We start from the raw sequence: 23,869 nt of genomic DNA, 5'->3' as shown, positions 1-23,869 counted from the left end.
CAGGGAGGAGGCTGCCACAATGGCTTAGGCAAAGCCAGTGAGGTCGGAGCCAGAGCAGGGATCGTGGGATGGATGGGAGAAGAGAAAAGTGGTGGAGACTAAGGCGAAATGAATCTGGGAATCTAGAACGTGTTCTGATGCCCCAGCCACATGCAGGCACTGGCCCGTCCCTTGAAGGATCCTGAGGTCAGAGACAGATCCTGGTGGTCCTGACTCATCTTTACCCTCCTGCAGGGGTGCAGGCAGCCAAAGTCATGCACAAAACCAAACAGAGGAACAGCTGCCTTCAGCCCCGCGGAAACCAAGGGACACAAACAGAGGATAATAAGAGTAACAAAACTGCTTCATTGTTTGAGTGTCCTGTGTGTCAGGCACTGTGCTAAGCATCATACATACTCATGCACATGTAATCTTCACAACAACCCAATAAGGTGGGTATTACCATTTTTTTCCCCCGTTTCACAGTGGAGGCGACTGAGGCTCAGAGAGGCAAAGTAACTTTCCCAAAGTCACACAGCCAGCAAGTCACCAACCCAAGCTGGTCTGACTCCAATGCCCATGTTCTTAATCAGCTATTTATATTACACAAAAGAGGGAGATAGTAGCAGTGGATGGCTGAAGGCTGTGTGTCTGATGAGGAAGCAAGAAGCTCCCATCTTAATCTCTATGTGACAGCAGGAAGGGGCCTGCTGATGGGGCATGGAAGGAGACACGGGGCAGGAAGGGAATCCCTCCAGGTCCCTGCACACCATGTGTTCAGACCCAGACTCCCGTATCCAGAAGGGTGTCCACGCTGTTAGAGAATTGGTCTAGAGAGTAAGCAGTGTGTATATCCTTCACGCCCAGTTGGGCAACTCTGTGGGAATTTAAAAAAATATCCTCCTCTGGGGGCATGTAGTGCTACAGGCCCATGGCCAGAGGGTATATGAAACCTATTTTGCAAATTAGAGAATGGTGTCCCTTCCTCCAGAGGAAGGACACAGTCTGCCTTTAGGCTACCTGATTTGTTGAGTGGAGCTTAGGTTGGATTTCAGCCCCTAGTCTCTTGTACTGAGTCCCCTTGGACAGTCAACAACCTACCCAACTGTACACGACAGCCATGCCTCCATCCACATTGTCTCGGCAGCCACTCTACATCATTCTCAATGAGAAAAACATGCCCTCTGGTAGATACCTAGAGCTCAGACCATTTTGCAAACAAGTTTCTTGTTAGTCCTTGTCTCCTCCATGGGAGAAAAGACAAAATTCAATTATGCCCATTGCCCTGATGAAAAAGTTGAGGTCAGAGCCTGTCCTTGGTAGTTTAAAAAAAAATCTAGGCTTTCTCTAGAGAGGCCTATATCAAAACACAAGATTCCAGGAAGCAAAGGCCTCTAGTCAAGAGCTCCATCTTAAGGGCACTCTGAGGGGTCCGGTGGGGGTGTGGGAGGTGGGAGGCGTGGAGGGTACAGCCACCTTCTCCGGAGGCATGAAGCTTTTCTTCCTGAGCTTGGCCTGAGGCCTGGGTCTCCTCTTGGACTGACAGGGGTGGATTCCTTACCCCCAATCCCTAGCGCCCTGTTTGGGTTACCCCAGGACAGGATGGGGAAGCCCCCAGGCCTGAGACCCCAGCCCAAGGCAACTCCTTAGGGTCTCCTCTTTACTGGAACAACAGTGACTCCATCCTCAGCTCCCACCCCCTCCCAGGCCAAGCCGCACTGGCTGCTGCTCGAGTTATATAAACGGGAATCTCCCTCTCTCTCTCTCTCCCTCTCCCTCTCTCTCTTTCTCTCTCCCTCTCTCCCTCCCTCCCTCTCTCTCTCTCTCCCCCTCTCTCTCTCTGCCTCCCTCCCTCTCTCTCTCTCTCTCTCTCTCTCTCTCTCTCTCTCTCTCTCTCTCTCTCTCTTTCTCTCGTAATACCTGAGGCTGCATTTCTGAATGGAGCTTCCTGATGGAAGAAAAAGGGGAAAACAAACAAAAAAAAGAACAGAGAGAGAGGCAAGGAGATTTAATTGGCTGACTCCTATCGCCCATGTGGTAAATAAACTAGCTGCTCTAAACTTTGCTAACTCAGAGGAGACAGGCCCTCCTGGGGTCCCTGCCCAGGCCCCCTCAGAGGGCCCTGGAGCACAGAGCTCCTGCGAAGGCCTCGGAAAAAGCAGAGCCTTGGGAAATGGCTGGGGAATTGGAAGTCCTGCCTCTAGGCACAATTATTCCAGACCAACTGAAACGGCTGGAGATCACAGCCACCCCCTCCGTGCACACACACTTTTTATAGAAGGGCTGGGGCTTGCCGGGGGTAACACTGAAGCTTTAGGGGCCGAGCTGCATCCTCAGTGTCTGTTATTTAGGCTTCTCTGCAAAAGGGATTTCAACGGCTTTCCCTGGGTACTGGCGGAGGAGCATGGGGGTCTCATTTAAACACCTCTTTCATTTAAGCAGGGGTCTTCTTGTTCTGCTTGCAGTGTGAAGGCAGGAAACTGTTTCGTCTCCCCCCAGACCTGCCCGACATATAAGGAGAATTGGTAAAGCCTGGAAGTCAGGACACCTGGGTTCCTATTCTCTCTCTGGCTATGGCTTACCGTGTGACCTGGGATTCTGAAAGGGGAAAGAGCCGGGGTCCAAGGGTCTCTAATGTGCTCACAGTCAGGAATAGGGGAGGGGGTTCCTCATCGCCAGGAGCCAGCTGAGAGGGTTTCTCAGGAAAGGCAGCTGCCCCTTGGATGAGAGAGACCTGGCTGCTTTTGCAAAGCATCTGCCCCACAGGCACTGGAGGGCGTGGTCTCAGGTGGGTACGAAGACACCCCTAGGAAGCAGGGTTAAAATGTCGACAATGGCCTTCCCTTCCAGGAGGAATGGAAGAGGAGCATCCCAGACACTGGGAGATGGAGAGGAATAGGGGTTGGAGAAGTAGCTGGGCCAGGGAGGGGGTGACTGCTGCAGAGGGAAACTGAGGCAGGCAGGCTGGAAGATGGGTGAAGGAGAAATGGTCATAGATGGGCAAAGATCAAAGGATGGGTGTAGAGACCGAATCCCCAAAAGGACAGTTGGATAGGGGTAATTAAGGCGGACAGAGTGGGCATTGATGGACAAATATATGGGGTACTAATGAGGGACAGAGAGCCATGATGGTTAGGGAGGAGCCTATGGGTTCCAAGGCAATGGTGATGCTGATGGCGCTGACTAGTGAGGGAGAAAGAGGATAAGATCCAGAACCTCGCAGGAGGGGCCAACAGAGGGCTGGCAGCAGGTAAAACCCTCAGATGAGCCGCTGCGGGTGCTCGGGGACCTTGGCCAGACCCAGGGACCCAGAGAAAGCTGGAATCAGACACAGAAAAGAGTTGGTTTGGGCAACCCTAGGCCAGGCCCAGAGGGGTGGTAGAGAAGACACGAGGGTTCCCAGAAGCGCGAGCGTTGGAAACGGCGGCTTCTAACGGCGGCTTCTCTGCCCGCCACCAGGGGGTGCCCCTGCAGCTCGGGGAGACCCCGAGGGACTCCGGATTAATTCCCCCTGCTGCGGCCCCGCCTGGTGGTCTCCAGCCCCATCCCCCACACGCCCCAGCTGGGGCAGGGGCCTGGCAGCCCCAGGTCAGAGGGAGAGGGGAGGTCAAGTCTGGAGGCCCTAGTAAGATGGGTCCCGACTGTGCCCTCTGAGGGCCGCCCAGCACCCAGCGCGCCCACACAATCCACAACTCCCTCATCAGCGCCAGGGCCCCCTAGGGTCAGTCCCAAGTGACGCTCCCTTTGGACGTGAGGCTGTCGGCCCTGTCCTTATTCCATTGAAGGTACAGTGTGGCCGGAGCCAGATGCTAGGGAAGAGGGCAGCGCTGCCCTTTGCTCACCGGCCCGACGGCCCCAGGGTAGAAAGGTCGCGCTGGTGGGACCGGCGGGAGGGGCGGGGTCCCCGTGGCCAGCTCTCCCCCTTCTCCCGAGGTGGCCGCAGCCGCGCGTGTTGCCGCGGCTTGAGTCAGCCTCTGGGTGCCCCCGGACGCGGCACGACCTCGCGCGTGCACACACACGCGCGCGCGCACACACACACACACATCCGCGCACACACTCACGCCGTGCTGTATTTCCCGGCTCGGACCCCGCCTCTGGGAGGGGCCCGGGAGCCGAAACCTGGTAGAAGAGGGTGGGGGGCGCCGGGAACCCCTAGGTCCCCGTCCCCGTGTCGAGGCTGTGCGCCACCTCTCCAGCCCCTTTGGGCGCGCGGGCTTGGCCCCCGGCGCTGCCACCCGGCTACCTGCGGGGGTCCCAGACGCTCCGGCGCGCGCGGCGGCTGGGGTGGGGGGCGGGCGGGGACCGCTGGCTCCGGGCCGAGAGGCGGCTCGGCTCCGCGCCGGGGAAAGTTTGGACGTGGGAAACTCCCTCCCTGCCCGCCCCGCCGAGAGGAGGGGGCGCGCGGGGCCCAGGCGCCGGCACCCGGGCTCCTCCTGAGGCGGGAGGCTCGCCCCCCCGCGCCGCCTGCCGGGCGGCTCCTACCGGCCAGGGGGCTCCCTCCCGGCTGGGCAGCCTCCCTTCGGCGACGATCCGGCCGCCCCTCCCGCGGCACGCCGCGCTCTTACCTCGGGGAGCGGCCCGGGTCTCTCCCAGTCCTGCAGCCTCGGGAAGCTGCGTGGGGCGGAAGCCCCGGCGCTGGCGGGCGAGTCCGGAGCCCGGCGGCCGCCCGGAGGAGCCTGAGGGAGAGCGGGCGCGAGACGGGGAGCCGCCGCGGCGTGTGCGCGCGTGTGTGTGAGCGAGGGAGCGAGGGAGCGAGGGAGAGCGAGGGAGCGTGCGTGTCTGACTAGGGGGGAAGTGTGCAAGGGACGGATCCCTTCCCAGCTCCCGCAGCCTCTGGTGGAGACTCGGAGAATGCAGCGCCAGCCCGGCCGGAGCGCAGCGCCGCGCCGAGCCGCAGGCGGTCGCCCGGCCGGGACGCCAAAGCCGGGGAGCCCCTGCCCCCGCCCCCGGATCGCGCCCCTCCCCCGCCGGGAGGGGCCGGCCTCTCAGTCCCGTCGGCGGCCTCGTTCCAGGAACCCCCGGGGGACGGCACCCCTCCTTCTTCCAACCGCAGATCCACGCGAAGGGAGCGCCCCCAGGAGGGGCACCATCTCCCTCTCAGCTTGGCAGCTCCTCTGGAGACACCCAGTTTGAGACTCGACCCTTCTCCACCACTTGACTTTACTGCGTCCAGGGTTCCACATTTCCTTCTCACTACTGTGGGAGGGCCGGCTTCAGAGGAGGGGGGCGCAGAGGAGAGTGGGGGCAGGTTTCTCCAGTGGCTGGCTGCCAAGAAGCACCCCCCACCCCACCCCCGGCACTGACCCGCCAGTTTCAGAAGCAGTCGCTGCGCGTTGAGGCCTGGGGCCCAGTCTCCAGGAGGTGCGAGGTCAAGTGTCCCGGGGGCTTTTCCTCTTGGGGGTGGGGGAATGGGATGCTGGACATCCTGCAACCAACAAAGTAAACAGGCAAGTCATACCCATCCTAAATTTAGCGCCACCTTGGCCCCCAGAGCCTCCCAATAAAATCCCCCCACCCCTATCCAGCCCCTCCCCTGCCCTGAAACACTGTGCAGGTGGATTTTCCAATCTCTTTCAAATCCAGGTAGCCCGCTGCCTGAGGTCTTTCTGCCTGGCCCAGTTTCTTTCTGCTGGCTGCGTGGCTTTCTCTAGTCCCATCTCTCTAGGTTGAGGCCTAATGGAGGAGACCCCTGGCCCCTTAGCTCTCGGTATGAGGTTGTTGCTGGTGGGCTAGGACCCATGAGTTCCATAGACCCGTTCTTTTTCTTGGATTGGATGTCCCCTTCGGAGCCCCCCAGGGCTGTTGGATAGGGGGTGAAGGATAGGAGGAGCCAAGACCCCCATATGCCTCTGTCCTGCTGTGCTGTCACTGACCAGACACAGAATGATGTATGAAGTTCAAGGCCAACAGGGAGCAGGGAGCCCCAGGGCCCCTGGAGTCCTGTGGGTCCTCAGGGACCCAGGCTCTACATCACCCCATCCTCCTTCCTCCTTTGCCTCCTTCCCTAATTTCCATCTCCATCCCCATGTCCTGGTCCTTCTCTCTCCTCCCTGGTGATTGAAATCACCTCTCTCATGGCTGCCCCTCTGGCCCCTCCCACTAAACTCCATCACTCTTTTATTTTGAGATTTATTCTCCATCTTGCCAGTCTGTTCCCTCCCTTAAGTCCTTCTCTAGGTTTATTCCCCTTCATTGATCTCTCCCAGCCCTGTCTTTGTATCGCCCCCTCCTTCTCTCACCTCTCTCCTCCCCTCTCCTCTCTATTCTTAGCCTCCACTCTTTCATGCTTTCAGAGACCGGAGGCCAGCCCTTCCAGATGCATCTCCTCACTTTCTGTTCTCTTCCTCCCCTCCGACTCACTTTGGCCATTTGCTCCAGCTACCCCTCTCCCCCTTCCTCTCCCTCCAGGCCCTGCTGTGTGCCAGCTCATCTCAGGAGTCAGACCTGTTTAATTGTCCACAGGTTGTTCTGGCCTGATACACTGTTGCTCTCACACCTGCATCCACACAGTAGGTGCTCCATAAATGTTTACTGAATGAACTCCTCACACATCTTTCTTTTGATCTCTCTCCTCTCCCCATGACTCTTTATTAGGTCTCCCGGGCTTCCTCTCTCAAGGACTCCTCGGACTCACTTCCATGATTATTTCTAATCCTTCCTTCCTCCAACAAACCTTCTCTGAACATCCACTCTGGGCCAGGCACTAAGCTAGGCTCTGAACACACACTGAGGTCACCATCAGCCGTGATTGAACACTTCCTGTATGCCATGATTTTGCTTTTAAGTCCTCGCAACAATCAGATACTACCTAGTATGAGCCCCGTTTTACAAATGGGGAAACAGAGGCACCAAGTGCTGAAATGTCAAGCTCCCACAGCTGGCAAGTGGCGAGATCAGGTTGGAGCCTGGCGCTCGGGCCTGACCTCGCACTCTGGTCTGGGAGAAGGTAAGCAGGAACTTCTGCTGCAGTGTGACAGGGGCAGCAAGAGGTTGTGTAGTGTGACAGAGGAAGCACACTGGGCTGAGAGAGCAGGCTGTGTGCTATTGGGGAAGCCACTTCCCTCAGCGTCCTTGTGCGGATAAAATGACATGATAATAACAATCGTTAGCATTTAGCAAGCTCTTGCCACGTGTCAAGCCCTGTGCTGATTGCTTTACATGGATCATTTCCTTTGATTCTCATACCAACCAACACACACATTTAGAGATGTGGAAACTGAGGCACAGAAAAACTCTACGCTTGCCCCAGGTCACACAAGCAGTTTGTGGCAGAACCAGGATTCAAGCCACACCAGAGCCCACATACTGAACTGGTATGCCATACCTCCCCAGGCAAGCAGTGTATGTGTCCAATGCATTGTAGGTGCTCAGTTAGAGGTCTGAACCTGTGTGTGATTATATTATAGCCTGGTGTGTGTACTTATAAGGGAGATGCTGCTCTGCCAGGCATGGGGATGGGTAAGGAAGGGTGGGAGAGGGTGGGGGGAATGGCTAGAATGATTCCAGAGAGGGGGTTTGTAAAAGTCCTCCTTTCACTTATATCAGATGCTTCCAACACCGTCCTGAGGCACTGAGCATGTTTCCCTTTTGAGTAGTCACCCAGGTCCATAAATATTCCCCTCCCTCTAGCCCAGGGTTTCTCCACTTGGGCACTATCGATATTTTGGGTCAGACAATTCTTTGTTGTGGGAGGCTGTCCTGTATATTGCAGGGTGCTTAGCAGCGCCCCTGGCCTCTACTCACTAGTGCCAGCACATCCATCAATCCCCCCTACCCACCCCCCGATGTGACAACTAAAAATGTGTCCCAACATGGCCAAACCTCCCCTGAGAGGCAAAATCACCACCACCACCCCGACACACACACACAACTGAGAACAGCTGCTCCAGCCTGAGCGCCTTAATGGCAGGGTCTGCTCAAGAGTTTGAACAGGTGTCAAGGAAGCAGGCAGACTGCACGCAGCTCCCGGCTCTTCCCTACTCCCTGGCTCTTCTCTCCTTTTCGACATTTCCTTACACCGTGGCTGGAGCCCACAGGGCCTCACTTGTCTCTGTCTTCACCTGCAGCCCTTCTCTATCTTTCTATCTCCTTGTTCATTTCTTTATGTCTGCCTGTTGCCTTCTCACCCACTGTCTGATTGTCTCCCCTGCTCAACCCCCTCTGTCTCCTGTTCATCAGTGCTTCTGGGTCTCCCTGACTCTTTCTCTCTTAGTGTCTGTCTCCTTATTTATCTCTTTCTACCTGTCCTATTCTTCTCTCTGGCTGTTCTTTCTCTCTCTCTCTCACTCTCTCTCTCCCCCTAGCTGTGTCCCTGTGTCTGTCTTTCTCTATCCACTTCCTGCTCTGCTGTCCACCCTCCCTCATTCTCTCTGCGTCTCTCTCTGTCTTTTTCTATCTCTGTTTGTCCCTTTCCCTCAGTCTCCCTCTGCCTCCACTTCACCTGTCCTCTCCCGGCTCTCTCTGTCCCTATCCTCCTCCTCCTCTGTCTCTCCTCCCTCCTTTTCGGCTCTCAATGCCTCCCCTCCCTCCCTTCCTCCCTTTCCGCCTTTCCCCGACTCTCTTCCTCTGTTCCCCGCCCTCTACTTTTCCCCTCCACCCCATCCCTCCTTTCCTCCCCCTCCTCGCGGTTTGTCTCTGGAAGCCGGAAGTTAAAAGCTTTTCCGAACTTGCTCTCCAGTCGCTGTCCCCGGTGCCTTTCATCTCGGCAGCGCATTTGTAAAACTGCGCAGACTGAAGGGCCGTGACATGAACAACCAAAGAAATGTCAGCGCGGGGACCGAGGCTGCCAGCCCGCCGGTGGGCGTTGGGGGGGGAGGCAGTCAGGGCGCCCCCCAGCCCCTCCCAGGAAGGGACCTTGGACCCAGGCGGGGATGCAGGGCCCCCCCACGAGGGCCTCGCAGCGCTCTGAGCCTCTACGGACCCCAGGCTTCCTCCACCGGGGCGGCTGGAGCGCAGGGGCGGGGGTGAGGTGGGGAGAGGACCCGGCGCCCGGGAGAGAGCCGGCGGGCTGCGCGCCTGCAGGGGAGCCCGAACGCTCGCTCGCTGCGCTGCGCACTTAAACACCCCGTCGCGTTCATCCTGGGGCCTCACTGTCTGGGTTCAAAACCCATCACCCCACTTACCGGCTGTGTCATCCTGGGCAAGTGACTTCACCTCTCCACGTTTCAGTTTCCTCATAGGTAAAATGGGCATGGTGATAACAGTGCTTAGCTCAAGGGCTGGGTGAGTGAGTGAATCCATGTAAGGACTTAGAATAAATGTTTGCTGTAATTAATAAGGAGAACAACAGCTCAGTAATGTGGGATTATCAGCCGCATGCTCCAGAGGGGGAAGGTTTAGAGGGGGAAAGTGACCAGCCAGAGATTCAGAGCAAGTCAGTGACAGAACAGGGGTTAAAGCCAGGCTCCCTCTCCCTTCTCCCCTTTTCTCCTCAAGGGAGAGAGCGCAGGTTTGGAAAACAAGCTCCAGGATTCAAAGAGTGAGTCTGGGGGCTTCCCTGGTGGCGCAGTGGTTAAGAATCCGCCTGCCAATGCAGGGGATATGGGTTTGAGCCCTGGTCCGGGAAGATCCCACATGCCACAGAGCAACTAAGCCCATGCGCCACAACTACTGAGCCTGTGCTCTAGAGCCCGCGAGCCACAGCTACTGAGCCCGCATGTCACAATTACTGAGCCCGCGTGCCACAACTACTGAAGTCCGTGTGCCTAGAGCCTGTACTCTGCAACAAGAGAAGCCACCGCAATGAGAAGACCGTGCACCACAAAGAAGAGTAGCCCCTGCTCGCTGCAACTAGAGAAAAGCCCAAGCGCAGCAACAAAGACCCAACACAGCCAAAAATAAATAAATAACTTCTTTTTTAAAAAAGTGTTTTGTTCACTGCTGACTCCTGTGGATACCACATAGTAGATGCTCAATAAATATTTGTTAATGAGTGAAGGAAGGAAGGAATGAAAATGGCTGGAAAGTTGCCAAAGCTAGAAAATGGAAAGCCTGCTTTGTTTGTGGAGGGATAGTTTGGGTTGACACGGAAGAAGGAGCCCAGTGCCTGGGGAACTTCTGGGCGAGGAGAGCTTGTCAAAGTCTGGGTCCAAGCCACAGAGACCCAGCCTGTGGGAGCACTGTGGAAGCAGACATGCCCCCAGGCCCTGGGAGGCCTCTCCAGCTGCCCTGCCTGGCCCAGCCCTCCATCTCTGATTGCATCCCTGTCCCCTGACCTGGCACTTGGAACATCAGTCTGGGACTAGACCCCAAACTTCTGCCTCCCACACAAACTGTGTCCTTTTTCTTCTCTTTGGATCCAGATCCAAGCAGACAACTGGGAAAGCAGCCCATCGCCTTTCCCTTCTTCCCCTTCCTTCCCCTCGGCCCTAGACGGGGCGTCTGCAGCCCTGAGGCCCCACGCTGCAGGTGGCTGCCTGGAGATGGGAGTAGGGCTCCCCTGCGCTTTCCTGAAAGTCCCTAAAGACACAGTGAGAGTAGAACAGGGCCTGAGCACCTGGACCATCCCTCCTGAGCCCCTTCCCTGGGGTGGGAGAGGGAGACAGCCCTGCCACACACTCCCCTCCAACGCTTCAAACACTCCACTCTTCCTGAATTATTCACCTGCCTCTCCCCAGGGCTGTAGCAGAGTGCCCAGCCCAGGTGCTGAGGAGGAAAAAAGCAGGAGGGCCCATTAAATTTAAACACTGCTGCGGATTGTCAGATGTGAGGTTCTATTCCTGGCCTGGAGAACAGCAGCCAGCAGGAGGGGAAGGGGGATAAGCAGGGGGCTGAGGGGAGAGACCCATGATGGGGTGAATGACTCACTGAGCTCCAGTAGAGGGAGGAAGGCCATACCACTGGAGAAGCCTGGCCTTCCCTCCCTGCAGGCCCTCACCCACGAGGAAGTGGCCCTTGCTGTAACACCTCACTCACCTGATTCTGATAAGGCAGGAGGACCCATCTTAAAATAGCTTCTTTGCAATTGCCTGAAAGTCAACCATTACTGATTCAGCATCGGGAGCAGGGCATCACCTCTCCAGCTCTATCTCTTTTATAAATTTATTTATTTATTTATTTTTGGCTGCGTTGGGTCTTTGTTGCTGCGCGTGGGCTTTCTCTAGCTGTGGCGAGCGGGGGCTACTCTTCATTGCGGTGCGCGGGCTTCTCATTGCCGTGGCTTCCTTTGTTGTGGAGCATGGGCTCTAGAGCGCAGGATCAATAGCTGTGGGGCATGGGCTTAGTTGCTCCGTGGCATGTGGGATCTTCCTGGGCCAGGGCTTGAACCCATGTCCCCTGCATTGGCAGGCGGATTCTTAACCACTGCACCACCAGGGAAGTCCCTCCAGCTCTATCTCCTGCTACTTCCTTCTTGAACCTTATATCCTGGTAATGCCAAATACTTTTAGTATATGTTTTAAAAAATTGTGCTCTGAGCTTTTATGAAGCCATTCCTGTCCCCTTGGATATCTCTTTCTTCCTTTGTCTCGCTGGAAAACTCCTATTTATCCTTCAAAACCCAGCTTAAGTACCACCCCACCAGATGTCATTAAGCTCACCCACTTCTGTCCTCCGTTGGACCTGGAATACACATCCCCTGTTGCTTCCCTCTTTGTGCCCCACATGGGTGTCTTTGACTGTCAGGCCTGATGGGGTCATCATAGATCCTGATCCTCTAAGAAGCAGCAGAGAGGGAGCTAGTCATCCTGAGAAGTCCGAGGTCTCCTCCCAGTCCTGTCTGGCCCCAATTCTCTGTGTTTTGGGGCAAATTCCTGGTTCTCTCTTGGCCTTTATTTTCCATTCTGTAAATTTCAGGAGGAGTGGCAGGGGATAATTTCCCGATGGCTGAGGGTCCTTCTAGTTATGAGTCCAGGATTCTCTGCTCCACATATACTTTTGGAAATAATTCCTTGCTCTTTCCCCAGGTGGATGTTGTCTGGCCAGCCCCCTTATTGATACCTGGCGGGCTTGGACTGACTCATCAAAGCCAGTTGTTGGATTTTTCAGGAATTTTGCAAGCCAGTTTTACAAGCCCTTGAAATTGACCATGTGGAGATTATTTACCCCATGGAAATTGGCAAACACTACAGATCAGGGCTCCCCGCCCCCCCACCTTCCCCCAGAGCCAGGTTGCTCCGCCTCAGCATCTCTAGTCCCTCCCCCAGGCCTTTGCTCCCAGGGTCCCCTATTTGAGAGGCCCCTGCCTCAGCCCTTGCTGCCAGGGGATGCTCCCACTCAGATTTCAGGCCCCAACTCATCCACTCCAAGTGAATACTTCTTGCTTCGATTTATGGTCTCCTCACTGTCGCCTCACTCCTCACAGAATGCTCATTTTTAGTGGCAACACAGTTGGATCCAGGAAGAACACGCCCTTTGGAGACTCGAGGGAGTGGAAGTCCCGCCCTGCTCTGTTCCACAACGCTCTCTTCTTGCCAATGGCGCTTCTGCTCAGGCTCCTTCTCCTAGGGGGTCGCCCTGACCCTCTCAAGTACAATGGTGCCCCCCACTCCGCCTCACCCCTGCCCTCACCCGTCTTGTCACCTTGATTTATTTATCTTCTTAGCTCTTGTGACTTCCTGGCACTTACATTCATTTGCTAAATTGTCCACTGACCATTCTTCCCTCTGGGCTGTAAGTTCTGTGAGGGCAGGGATCTTATCCTCTGGGTCACTGCTCCGAGAACAGTGCCTGGCACACAATAGATACACAGTCATTTCACTAAATAAATAATTGTGACCTTGGCCAAGTCATGAGGGCTCCTTGAGTTTCAGTTTTCCCAATATCCAGCCTGGAGGAATTATTGTCAGGTGTATGTTCTCAGGTGGCCTGAGCTGCCTTAGAGAGGAGCCCAGGTCAGGGATCCTAGTTCCTGTTCCACCACTAACCCACTGTGTCACCTTGGGCAAACCCTCCCCTTGGTTTGGCCAGGGTGTTGTCAGGTGAGATGATAAGCTGGACCAAGAAACCATTTCAGTCTAGGGTCCCATCCATCTGCTGTTCCCTGCCATCCCACCCTACCTCATTCATTCATTTCCATAAATATTTACTGAGCATCTACTATGTCCCAAGGCACTGAGGATACAGCAGTGAACACGGGGATGCCCTTATGGACTTCCATTCCAATTAAGGAAGACAATAAATAAGATAAATTAGTAAAATCAATAGTACATTAGATAGTGCTTAGTAGAGATTTAAAACAAGAAAGGGGCACCAAGAGTGTCACAGAGGAGGTTCCCCTTTTGGGAAGGGGGCGGGGTCTGGAAAATATCCCACTGCTAGGTGAGATACATGAAGAAAGACACAAAGGAGGTGGCTTTTTAGGGAAAGAGCCTCCTGGGCAAGTGCAAAAGCCAGGAGCAGAGGCTGGCTGGGTGTGTCTGAGAAAGAGCCAGGAGGCACATGTGTTTGAAGCCCAGCGAGCCGAGGCCAATGACGGAAGGACAGAGAGCGATGATGGCTGATTCTCTTCCTCCCTCCCTCCCTCCCTCAGCGGGAAGAGGGTCTCTACGTTCGTGGCATAGGAGGCTGGGTGGGGGGCTCCCCTCCCTCCACCCCCCTCTCCTTCCCCCCCTCCCTCCCTGCCTGCCTAGGCCTCTCCTGAGCTAGTGGGGAGCCCAGCCTTGCTGCAGGTGCCCACAGCTTCTGGATCCGTCATTTATCTCCCAGTGCCGTGAGTTTCCTGGAGCCGGGCACTTCCTCCTCAGCAGCCCCGCTCCCCTGAGTGGCAGAGACAGGTGTGAGGACTTAGCTGTGGGGACTGATGCCGTGACAGGAACCGGCACAAAAGAAGAGGACAGAGTGTAATGTTTATTATGTTTGAAGCAAAGCAAACACACGGCCTATTTATGTATCTATAGAGAATTAATTGGCGAGCGGCAGCAAGAAGCAGATTATAAATTAGAATCATTTTCTCCAACTGAAACCCATTCATCTTGCTTCAGAATGGGCCTGTCACCTCCTCCTGACTAATTCCTTTTAAAGTCCTTGCTTTTTCTCACTGGTCCCCTACAGCTCTCACCTTGAGATCCGCCCAAAGCCTGAGGGGGGCGGGGGGACTCCCTGTTGAAGCTCCACGCTTCTGGGAGGCCCCGCACTCCTCACTCCAGCCTCCCGGAGCCCACCCACACCCTGCCTGTCCTGGGTCTGGGCCCCTGATGCCCTGACCTTACATTGTTTTCCCTTCTCCCCTGTGGCCCAGAGCCTCTCTCAGCCCATCTCCTGCTCTGGCTGGTCCCCAAGAATATGGCAGAAGGGGAGCCCTGGCAGCGGCCCAGTCCGAGCAGGTGGAAGGGGGTAGCCCACGGCTGCCATCCTGGGGGCGCTGGGGCACTGGCCACTACTGCCTGCCTTTGATTCCGGGCTTGGAGCAGGCAGCCTCCAGAGGAGTCAACGGGAAACCACGCTGCCGGGTCCCTGGCGGACCTGGCTCCAGCTTCTCTAACCTGGAGCCCGTGGAGGTGAAAGACTCGGGTCGGTGCCAGCGGCTGCCAGGCCCGAGGGTGATGCCATGACTGCCCCCGGGGGTGTGGCCTAGTTAACCCTTCCCTTCCTCCCGCCTAAGCTGCCGCCCTTGGCGCTGGAGGCTGCAGCCGGGAGGCCTATGTCAAGGCTTTTTGGGCAGAGAGAAAACAGCCAGAATGCTAAACCTAGGAGCCTCACGATAAAAGCTATGAGCCAGATCTACGTCTGAATTCAGGTAGCAACCTCCTGACTAAAGGGGCAAGTCACTGCATCTCCCCAAACCTGTTTTCTTGACTGTAAAGTGGAGATGATAGTAGTACCCATAACCTGAAGTGATACTCAGCTGAGCTTGTTGAAATATTGCAGTACTTCCATACTGGCCTGTAACTAGCCAATGGACTCAGTGCTCTTCCCCACGACTAACCCAGTCCCACCTAGGATGCCTGTCCTGCCCATAATCCAAAAACTAAAAGTCAGCTCCTCTGGACACCTCACGGACTTGCTCCAGCATCAGTGGTGAATGTTCTGATGGACTCACACATGCTGTACTGGGTATGAAACATTTTGCCCTGCCTGCATCCCACAGATATCATGAAGGTTAAATAAAATGCTGGGAGTACAGTACCTCGCCCCCGGAAGGTGTCCAATAGATACTGGTTGACACTATTATTAATCTGGACCAGGGCTCTAGGCCTGGAATCCTGGGATCCCAGGCCCCCACTCTTCCCTCTTCCTCGCCACCTTAAAAAAAGCCTGCCGATAACTTCCATCCTGCACCAGGAATCCCTCACCCTTGCCGTAACTGCTAGCTTCAGAGAATCACTGTGCTTACTCCCTAACAGCCAACCTGAGCACACACCTCCCGGGATTAGAGAGCCTTTGCCTTTGGGAATGTTGAGTTTCCGAGGCAGAACAGAGACCCCTTGAGGGCAGGACCCCAGGTTGACTGACCTCTGTGCCCCCCACCTACCAGATCAGCTGAAGCCTGGATATCTACCCAGGGCCCATCACTGAGACGGAGGGACAGACTTGGGTTCAGTTGCTAGCAGCACTCAGTACCACATGTGATCGTTCAGGCATTCAGAAGGGCCTTTGATCTTCTTGTCAAGGGCCTACGGAAAACTTAGAGATGTGAAAGGAAAAAAGGAGAAAAAAAGATTAGCTCCAAAATACAAAATGAAAACTGCAAAATCAAAATTAATGAGTGTTTAATTAAATGTCTACAAAACCTAGCATTTTGCCAGCTCGTCAACAGCAATTCAGCTCACCTCTCCCATACTCGTGCATAAAAGATGTATGAGGTGGGTGGGGGAGTGTTTTACCGCATGTGGTGTGGAGTGGAGACCCCTCAAAGCAGGAGTGCGCTGGGGTCTGTGTCCATCTTCAAACACTCTTGGGTCCCAGCTCTGCTCCTTACTCACTGTGTGACCTTGGGCAAGTCATTCCCACGTTCTGGGCCTCAGTTTCTTCATCTGTCAAATGGGGAGAACCACGCCCTAGCTCTCAGGGTGGCTGTGGGATTATGCAAGCATGTTTCCGAGGGCATGGCAATCCCTGAAGTGCTGGTCTGGGGTTGTGGGAATCCAGTAAGGGGAGGGGGTGGCCAGAAACTGTCTGGGGAGGACCTGATCTTCAACCCCTGGGGCCCTTGTCAGGCTCTTTCTCCTACACAAGGTAATGGACGAGGATAATAATCAAAACATGTAATAGTGGGGAATGGACATGGGGAACCGGAGCAGGACCCTGGAGGCCCTTTCTGGGTGAGGTACAATCTATTACTTGCTAGATGCTGGGAAAAGCCAGGGGCTCCAGGAGGAGCTGGAGGTCAAGGAGCAGGGCTGAGCCCTTGGGAGACTCAGAAGACAGGGAAGTAGCTATTTAGCCACCAGAGTGGAAGGGTGTCACCTGTATTAACACCTGTAATAGTCTTATTGGTGTATCCTGGCTCTACATGGCCTGTCGTCTCCCAAGATGGGCTGGGACACCCTTGTGAGTGATGTGGGATTTAGAGATCGTTACTTATACGATGACCCTAGGACCTAGGGGTTCTGCCCCTAGATGTATATCCCAGGGAAATTCTCAGCACGTCCCTCAGCAAGGGACAAGTCTCGGGGTGTTCATGCCAACATCGTCTGTGGTGTGGGGAGCTGGAGGCGACCCCAGTGCCGTCCCAGGGGGAGTGGGCAGGAGGGCGCAGGGGCACACAGCACGGAGGTCTGGGCAGCCGTTAGTGCTAGAGAAGTGTACACAGTGACAGACATGGATGGGTCTTTAAAACACAAAATGAAAGGTGTAAGAAACCAATGGGGGGAATCCCCTGGCAGTCCAGGGGTTAGGACTCGGCGCTTTCACTGCTGGGGCCTGGGTTCGATCCCTGGTCACCAGGGAACTGAGATCCCGCTAGCCGCAAGGCTCGGCCAAAAAAAGAAAACAGAAACCAATGGGGGACCTGTGGCATAATACCATTTATGTGAATTCAAAGTGCATTCAGACGGTGGTTACATGAATCTATAAGTGTTGAAATGTATAAAGCTGAACACCAGAAAAGAGTCAATGTTACTGCATGATAAATATAATAAGACAAGAGACTCCCTTCAGAGGGTTAGTTATAGAAGGGGAGACACACTTAAAAAATTGCATTCATGCAAAATTGTCCTCATTTGCAAAAACACAAAGACCCCTTGTCACCTCGCCCCTCCAGGAACTCCCAGGCTAATGCAGCGAACAGAGGGGGAGAAAAAAAGCAACTCACTCTAACATCATCAGGGCTGTGCAGCCATGCAAGGCACTCTGGCACCTCAGATGAGGGAAGAATTTTTTCTGCCTGGGGGAACCCCAGAAAGTGGCCCCTGAAAAAAGATGATAAGTAATTTGTCTACCACGCTGTGTAAGAGGAGTTCAAGGCATAATACGATCTCCCCATCAGAGAGCAGGCAATGCTTTACCCAAGAGAATCAAGCTGGAAAGATGGGATTTAAGTGCCAGAGGAGGAGATATAGTTGGCTGGGGGGTCTTTCAGGCTTGGGCACTTCTTGCCTTATCAGCTCTTGGCGGCTGGGCCCCCTACCAGCGAAGCTGGGCTTGAAGCGGCCTGCTATGCCCCCTCCCCAAGAGGCCTGGCGGGGCTCCCCTGTGCCTGGGGAGAAAGGCGGTCTCCTCCTGCCTGCCTGGAGCCTGCTGGTCCCACCTCCTGGACTCTCCCTCTCTTTTATCCTCCCTCCGCTTGCAATCCATCACTCATCTGCCCTCTTTTACCTCCAAATCGTTTATTGAACTTGCCTCCTCCTCTCCAGTCCCTGGCCAGCCCTTTCCAGGCCCATCACCAGTCTCCCTACAATGCCCCCCTTCATCCTCAGGTCAGCTCTTCTCTGCTGCTCTCCCTGCTCTGCAGAGCATCCAGCACCTCCAGCGTCCTCAGCGTGGTTTCTCACGGTTCCCCACCTCACTCCTTATCCTCCAACATCACTAGACCACTTGAATTCTGCCCCTTCTTTTCTCCTTGCTTTGCTCACGATGCCCTCTCCCTTTGGAATTCCTTTCCACCTCCAGTTCCCCTAGTGAACTCCTACGTAGCCCTCAAGGCTCTCTCAGACCTCACCTCCTCATGGAAGCCTTCGCTGATCACCCAAGACTGCATGGCATGCTTCCTCTGTGCTCCTGCAGCCCCAAATGTACCCTATTCTAGCATGGTTCACAATGAACCAAAACTGTCTTTTTACTTCCCTCTTAGACGTTTTATGGTAAAAACAGGTGAGCTATGGACACAGGCTCCCTGAGTCCACTGCTGGTTCTGCCTTATTGTGACGGTGGACAAATTACTTGATCGTTCTGTGCCTCACGTTTCTCATCTGTAAAATGGGGATAAAAAAGAGTACCTATCAAAAAATTAAAAAATCAAACCCCAACCCCAAAAAGTACCTGCTTCGTGGGGATGTTGAGAGGAATCAATGGATCTGTGTAAGTCCTTAGCACAGAGTAAAATCTTCATAAATGTTGGCTGTTATTCTCCATCTCCGCACACCAAGCTAAGAGTTCCCGGAGATCATATGCCTAGCACCTCCCTGTGGTCTGCTTCTTGAGCCGTCATCTGCTGGAGACCCAGCTGCTGGTGTGTTAAGAGATTCCACACGGGTGCCCACCATCGGCCAATTCTGAGCCCCAGTCTCAGAACTGATTCTTAAATTGATTCTTTAAAAAAAATCTTTTTAATTTAGTTTGGAGTACAATTGATTAACAACGTTGTGTTCGTTTCAGGTGTACAGCAAAGTGATTCAGTCATACATATACACGTATCTACTCTTTTTCAAGTTCTTTCCCCATTTAGGTTATTACAGAATATTGAGCAGAGTTCCCTGTGCTATACAGTAGGTCCTTGTTGGTTACCTATTTGAAATACAGCAAGTGTGTACATGTCAATCTCAAACTCCCAACCTATCCCCCGTCACCCATGCCGCCTGGTAATTAAATTCATTCTTAAATGCTTTTGACTCAGGGCCGTGAAGTGCCTATAGCTGTGGTGAAGGGGCCATCACTAGCCAGACCTCTTTTCCTGCCTCCTGGCCCGGTCCCAGCCCCACCCCAAGCCATCTGATAGGCTCTGAATGATGTAGCCTATGGAACAGAGGAAGGACTCCTTCACGGTAGGAGCTGTCTCTGGCCAGACCACCCTCGGTCCAGCAAGCTGACCCTCCTTGGTGCCCTACCCCATGCCCCAGCAAGCTGACCCTCCTTGGTGCCCTACCCCATGCCCGGCTTCCCAGCAGAGCTCCAGCGTTCCCCATGGCTACCCCAGCTAGGCTCTCCTGCCTGGGTGGTCCTCAGCCTCCTCACAAAGAAGTTTTTCTTGCCAGTGTTACTAATTAGCAGAGAACGATGATGAGTGTCATTAACCGCCTCAAAACATTTGTATTATGAGCTCCTTGCTGGCTGTAAGGAGCTCATAATACAAATGAGCTCCTGTCCAGGGTTGCCCTGGATAGAGGTGGGGTGGGAGCCTTGGAGAAATCAGGCCTGGGAGGGAGCTGGCGGGAGAGGCAGGGAGGGAAGACATTGGTAAGAAAAAACGAAATTTAACGTGGATGAATTATTTACTGCAGGAAACAATCCCAAACTCACTTACTCTCACTAGGAACATCCCAAACTGTAATCTGTGGCATTTTTCACATCTCCCTAGCGTGCTGAGTGATTTTCTTTACGACTGGCTATCAGAGGCCAGGATAGTCTTGTAGGAGATCGGTTTAGTATTGATCATGTGTGTCTTCCCGGGCTCCAGGTTCTCATCCAGCCTGGATGCTGGCGTGCCCGGCTTGGATCACACCCCAAGGCTGGACGAGGCTGGGGTTAGCCCCAGGTGGGAGCTGAGGAGGTGGTCATCTCCCTGGTGAGCATTCGGGACCACCCCGACGGACCCCCTTGTCCACGAGCTGAGCATCTCTCTGCCTGAGTCACCGCCGCCAGTTTTGGTCTCGCCCCAGGATGGTCCTAAATGAGCCCCTGATATTTTGCCATCTGCTTTAGATCCATCATGTCATTATCTCCTCTCAAGAACCCTCAGGTAGATGTTATTAATCCCATTTTTCAGATAACAATAGCAGCAACTTTTTATTGACCTCCCCCTATGTCCTAGGTACTGTGCTAATAATACCTTTCATTTATTCTCTAAAGGTTTCCTTATGACAGCTCCGTTTGCTGAAGAACACAGAGAGGTTACGTGGCTTACCTGGAGTCACACAGGAAGTGGCAGACTCTGGCCCCAAGTCCCGATCTCCTCACCGCCAGCACCGGGCACACACTGACTCCTTTGGAGAGTGATGGAAGAGGAGTCATCAAGATAAAGGATATCGGGCTTCCCTGGTGGCGCAGTGGTTGAGAATCCACCTGCCGATGCAGGAGACAAGGGTTTGTGCCCCGGTCCGGGAAGATCCCATATGTTGCAGAGCGGCTAGGCAAGCCCATGAACCATGGCCGCTGAGCCTGCGCGTCTGGAGCCTGTGCTCTGCAACGGGAGAGGCCACAACAGTGAGAGGCCCGCATACCAGAGCAGGTGTTCGGTAGGACTCAGGTGCCCCTCTGGAGAGTTCCTGAAGAGGGCGATGCTTAACCCGAAGGGCCACGTGGCTAATCGCCACGGGCAGTGTAGGACGCATCACTAACTCAGGGCCAGGGCTTGTCTTCAGAGCAGAGCCAAAGGGAGTCCGGCCGGCTGGGGGGACACTGCTGGCCTGACACCTGACAAGACTCTCCTGCTGCAAGGATGCTTATGGTCCCGGGAGAGGGATTTCCATGGAATCAGGGAGAAGGAGAAGGAGGCTGGGAGATGAGGGCAGGGAGGCCGGGAACTCCCGGTAGCCACAGAACTCTACAGCTGTCTGTGGCCTCTGCTTCCCTTTCAGGGAGAAAGAGGAGGAATCCAGGGACTGGGGCTCTATTCCTGACTGGGGGCCTGGAGAACTTTACGTGAGTCCCTGCTGTTCTCTGGGCCTCTGACTTTCCACCTGTAAAGTGGGATCTCTGTCCTAAGTCACGTAAAAAGACTCCTTGAGTTCCAGCTGACTAGGTCAGCATCTGCCCTTCTGCATAGAGGTGGGGGCAGGGAAGATGGTTGGTGCCAAATCTCCCCCTGCCACTTACCCCTCCCCCCAAATGTTGGCTCATCGGTGTTGGAGTGACCTCTGATATCATTGGTGCCAACCCACCCATTTTACAGACAGGAAAACTGATGTCCAGATCACACAGCCAGGAGCAGGGGCAGGCGTCCCGACTCCCCAGCCATGTTCCTCCTGGGTGTGCCCCATCCAGGCTGCAGAGGCAACTTGACTCGAAGGCCACCTTGCTTGGGACTGAGGGACCACAGGCACAGGGCTGGGAGTTGGGGGCAGGGAGTGGGTCCCAGCACTGGGGCCATGGCTCTGGCATTTGGCCACCTTCTTCTGTGATTGTAACTGTAAATTAAGGCAGCTGGGAGGACTCCCAGCATGTTAACAGGTTTAACAAGCAGTAATGTGCGACCCACACTACAAATGGATCTTTTAATTATGAATAAGCATTTATTTGACGAGTTATAACAGTTTTACCGCTCTTGGGATCCTCAGAAGTCCAAAGCTCTGGCATCGACTCCTTAGACTGGTGTCCCCTCCTCATATCTTTTGTCCATTCTTTTTTCTGATTGCCTGTTTTTCCCTTATTGATTGGTAAAAGTTCTGTGTATATTAAGGTTATTAACCCTTAACCTGCTATATGCAAATATTTTCTCCTACATCTGTACATTTTTTCCCTTAGATTGTACAGAAATTTAAACATTTTATGTAGTAACACCTGTTTGTTTTTTTTAACGTTGAGACATCTGAGTTTTGCGAATTGTTTACGATGGATCCTGTGTTGGGGAATTGCAGGGTAAGACCAAGACACAGGCTGGGCTGGGGGTCGGGGCTAGGGGGTGATGCTCTGCAGAATTCAAATACAAGAGCCCTGGCCCTGGGTGACAGCCTTGGGCGAGTTGCCGTCTCTCTTGGGCTTCAGTTGCCCCATCCATAAAATGAAAGTGCTGAAATACACAATCTCTCAGCTGCCTGCTACCACAAATATCCCAAGATTCTATAAGAAGAAGACCTTGGGCTTCCCTGGTGGTGCAGTGGTTGGGAGTCCGCCTGCCGACGCAGGGGACGCGGGTTTGTGCCCCGGTCCGGAAAGATCCCACATGCTGCGGAGCGGCTGGGCCTGTGAGCCATGGCCGCTGAGCCTGTGCGTCCGGAGCCTGTGCTCCGCAACAGGAGAGACCACAACAGTGAGAGGCCCGCGTACCGCAAAAAAAAAAAAAAAAAAAAGATCTTGTAGGGAAGGTATTGCAGTGCATTCTGTGAGGGGTCCCAGCCATATTGTCTTTCATGCATCTATCTCCCCCACCAGATCTCCAGCCCCTGTTAGAGCAGGAACTGTATCTTTTTATGGTGGTGTCCTTAGCACCTTGCAGAAGGCTGCCTGCTCTGCCCTTGGGAGAAATTCTCCCAACTGAGCTGTTGGTCATACCTGGAAGCGGATCCTGGCTTCATTTCACACCTCTGTCTAGTGGGTAAGAGAGTGGGCTGCCTGAGTTTAGACATTGACTCTCATTTGCTGGCTGTGTGACCTTAGGCAAGTGACTTCACCTCTCTGAGCGTCGGTTTCCTCATCTGTAAAAGCGGGACAAAACGTTCCAGAGACATCATTCAGCTTGCATGAATAATTGATCCAGGAGCAAGAAACACACAGTCCCTGCACATAGTAGGCATTCAATAAATGTCAGACCTCTCCCGTATCTCCGTTGCTGACTACAGTGCATTACCTCTTGAGCTGCTAAAAAAGGTTTGGTGAATGCCTTAGTTTGGGTTCTTGCAGAAAGAGACCCAAAGAAAAGCATTCAAGGTCAAGTAGTTGATTGGGGAGGTCATCTCAGAAAACACGAGCAGGAGAGTGGGCAAGTGAGGGGGGAAGGGAGACAGCCAATGAGGTGGGATATGATCAAGCCCCAGTGGTAACACTGCAGGCAAGTGGAGCTTAACACCACTGGGGAATTCTGGGAGCCAGCATAGAACTCATACTTCAGAGTATCTACCCCCCAAAGAGTCTAGTTAAGAGCTACTCTGTGGACATTATCCCATGGCTCTTCCAGTCTGCCATCCAGGCAGCAAACCGGCTCCGAAGGCCCGAGCAAACCTCAGGTAAAGAGGTTCAGGTGTTGGCAGTTGGAAGTCAGGCAAGTGTGCAAGGAAATGCTGACAGCCAGGGAATAGAAGTGGGGTCCCGGCACTTCTTCTGGAAGGGCAGGTGACCATGTCTCAAGTAGGCTGGTCTCACGGTGTTTAAGGGAAGGATGGAGGGCAGAAGAGGGTTTACCAGGACCCGGTTCTTCATCACTCTCCCCTCCGGGTGCCATCTGAAATCGATAGCTGGTACCAAAGGGCAGAAGTGTCACCTCTCAATGAGATGAAATCTATGTCTCAGGCCAGGTGGAGGCCACAAGAAGATTTATCAAGGCCCTGGCAAAGTTAACATTTGGACGGGGACACAGCAAGAGCACCTCCAGAGGGGGGTCTCTTTGCATTTATTCAGGTAGGTTCCTGCCAGCGCGGCTGGACTAAAAAGGGCTGCCAGGGTCAGCCATCCAGCTGGCCTCCTACGGGAGGGGCGCCTGGATGGACAGATGCGGGCACACAGGGCAAAAGGAGAATGGAAAAAGAACCGTCCCCCTGGCTGGAGCAGGGAAACCACCAGGAGCCCTAGGGGTGAGTCTGGCCCTGCCACTTGCTTGTTGCAACCCCGGGCCTTAGTTTCCCTATCTGAAACATAGGGCCTAGAACTTGATGCTTCCAGCACTGACAGTCTCTGAGACTGTGGGGCAGGCAAAGCTCTTTCCCATGTGCTTCTCAGTCTTGGGAGGCTGGTGTGAAGTCATGATGGAAATGAATTCATGATG

General features: G+C 54.3%; 1 protein-coding gene across 3 annotated transcripts in view; it reads right to left on the bottom strand.

The window, feature by feature from the left end:
- CDH22 (cadherin 22) overlaps positions 1 to 4,889 on the bottom strand; it is a 127,315-nt gene extending 122,426 nt beyond the window's left edge. For 2 of the 3 annotated variants that reach the window (XM_059037749.2, XM_059037747.2), the window contains exon 1: positions 4,545 to 4,889. The gene's annotated coding sequence lies outside the window, so the exon portion shown is untranslated. Of the gene's footprint in view, positions 1 to 3,821; positions 3,922 to 4,544 lie in introns of those variants that run through there. The other variant, XM_067012191.1, reaches the window with a different exon arrangement.
- Between the last annotated feature and the right edge of the window lie 18,980 nt (positions 4,890 to 23,869).

This window comes from Kogia breviceps, chromosome 14 (genome assembly GCF_026419965.1).
Source record: "Kogia breviceps isolate mKogBre1 chromosome 14, mKogBre1 haplotype 1, whole genome shotgun sequence".
NCBI classification, from domain to species: Eukaryota; Metazoa; Chordata; class Mammalia; order Artiodactyla; family Physeteridae; genus Kogia; species Kogia breviceps.
Note: the sequence above shows the minus strand (reverse complement) of the source record. Positions and strands in the feature narration are given on the sequence as shown.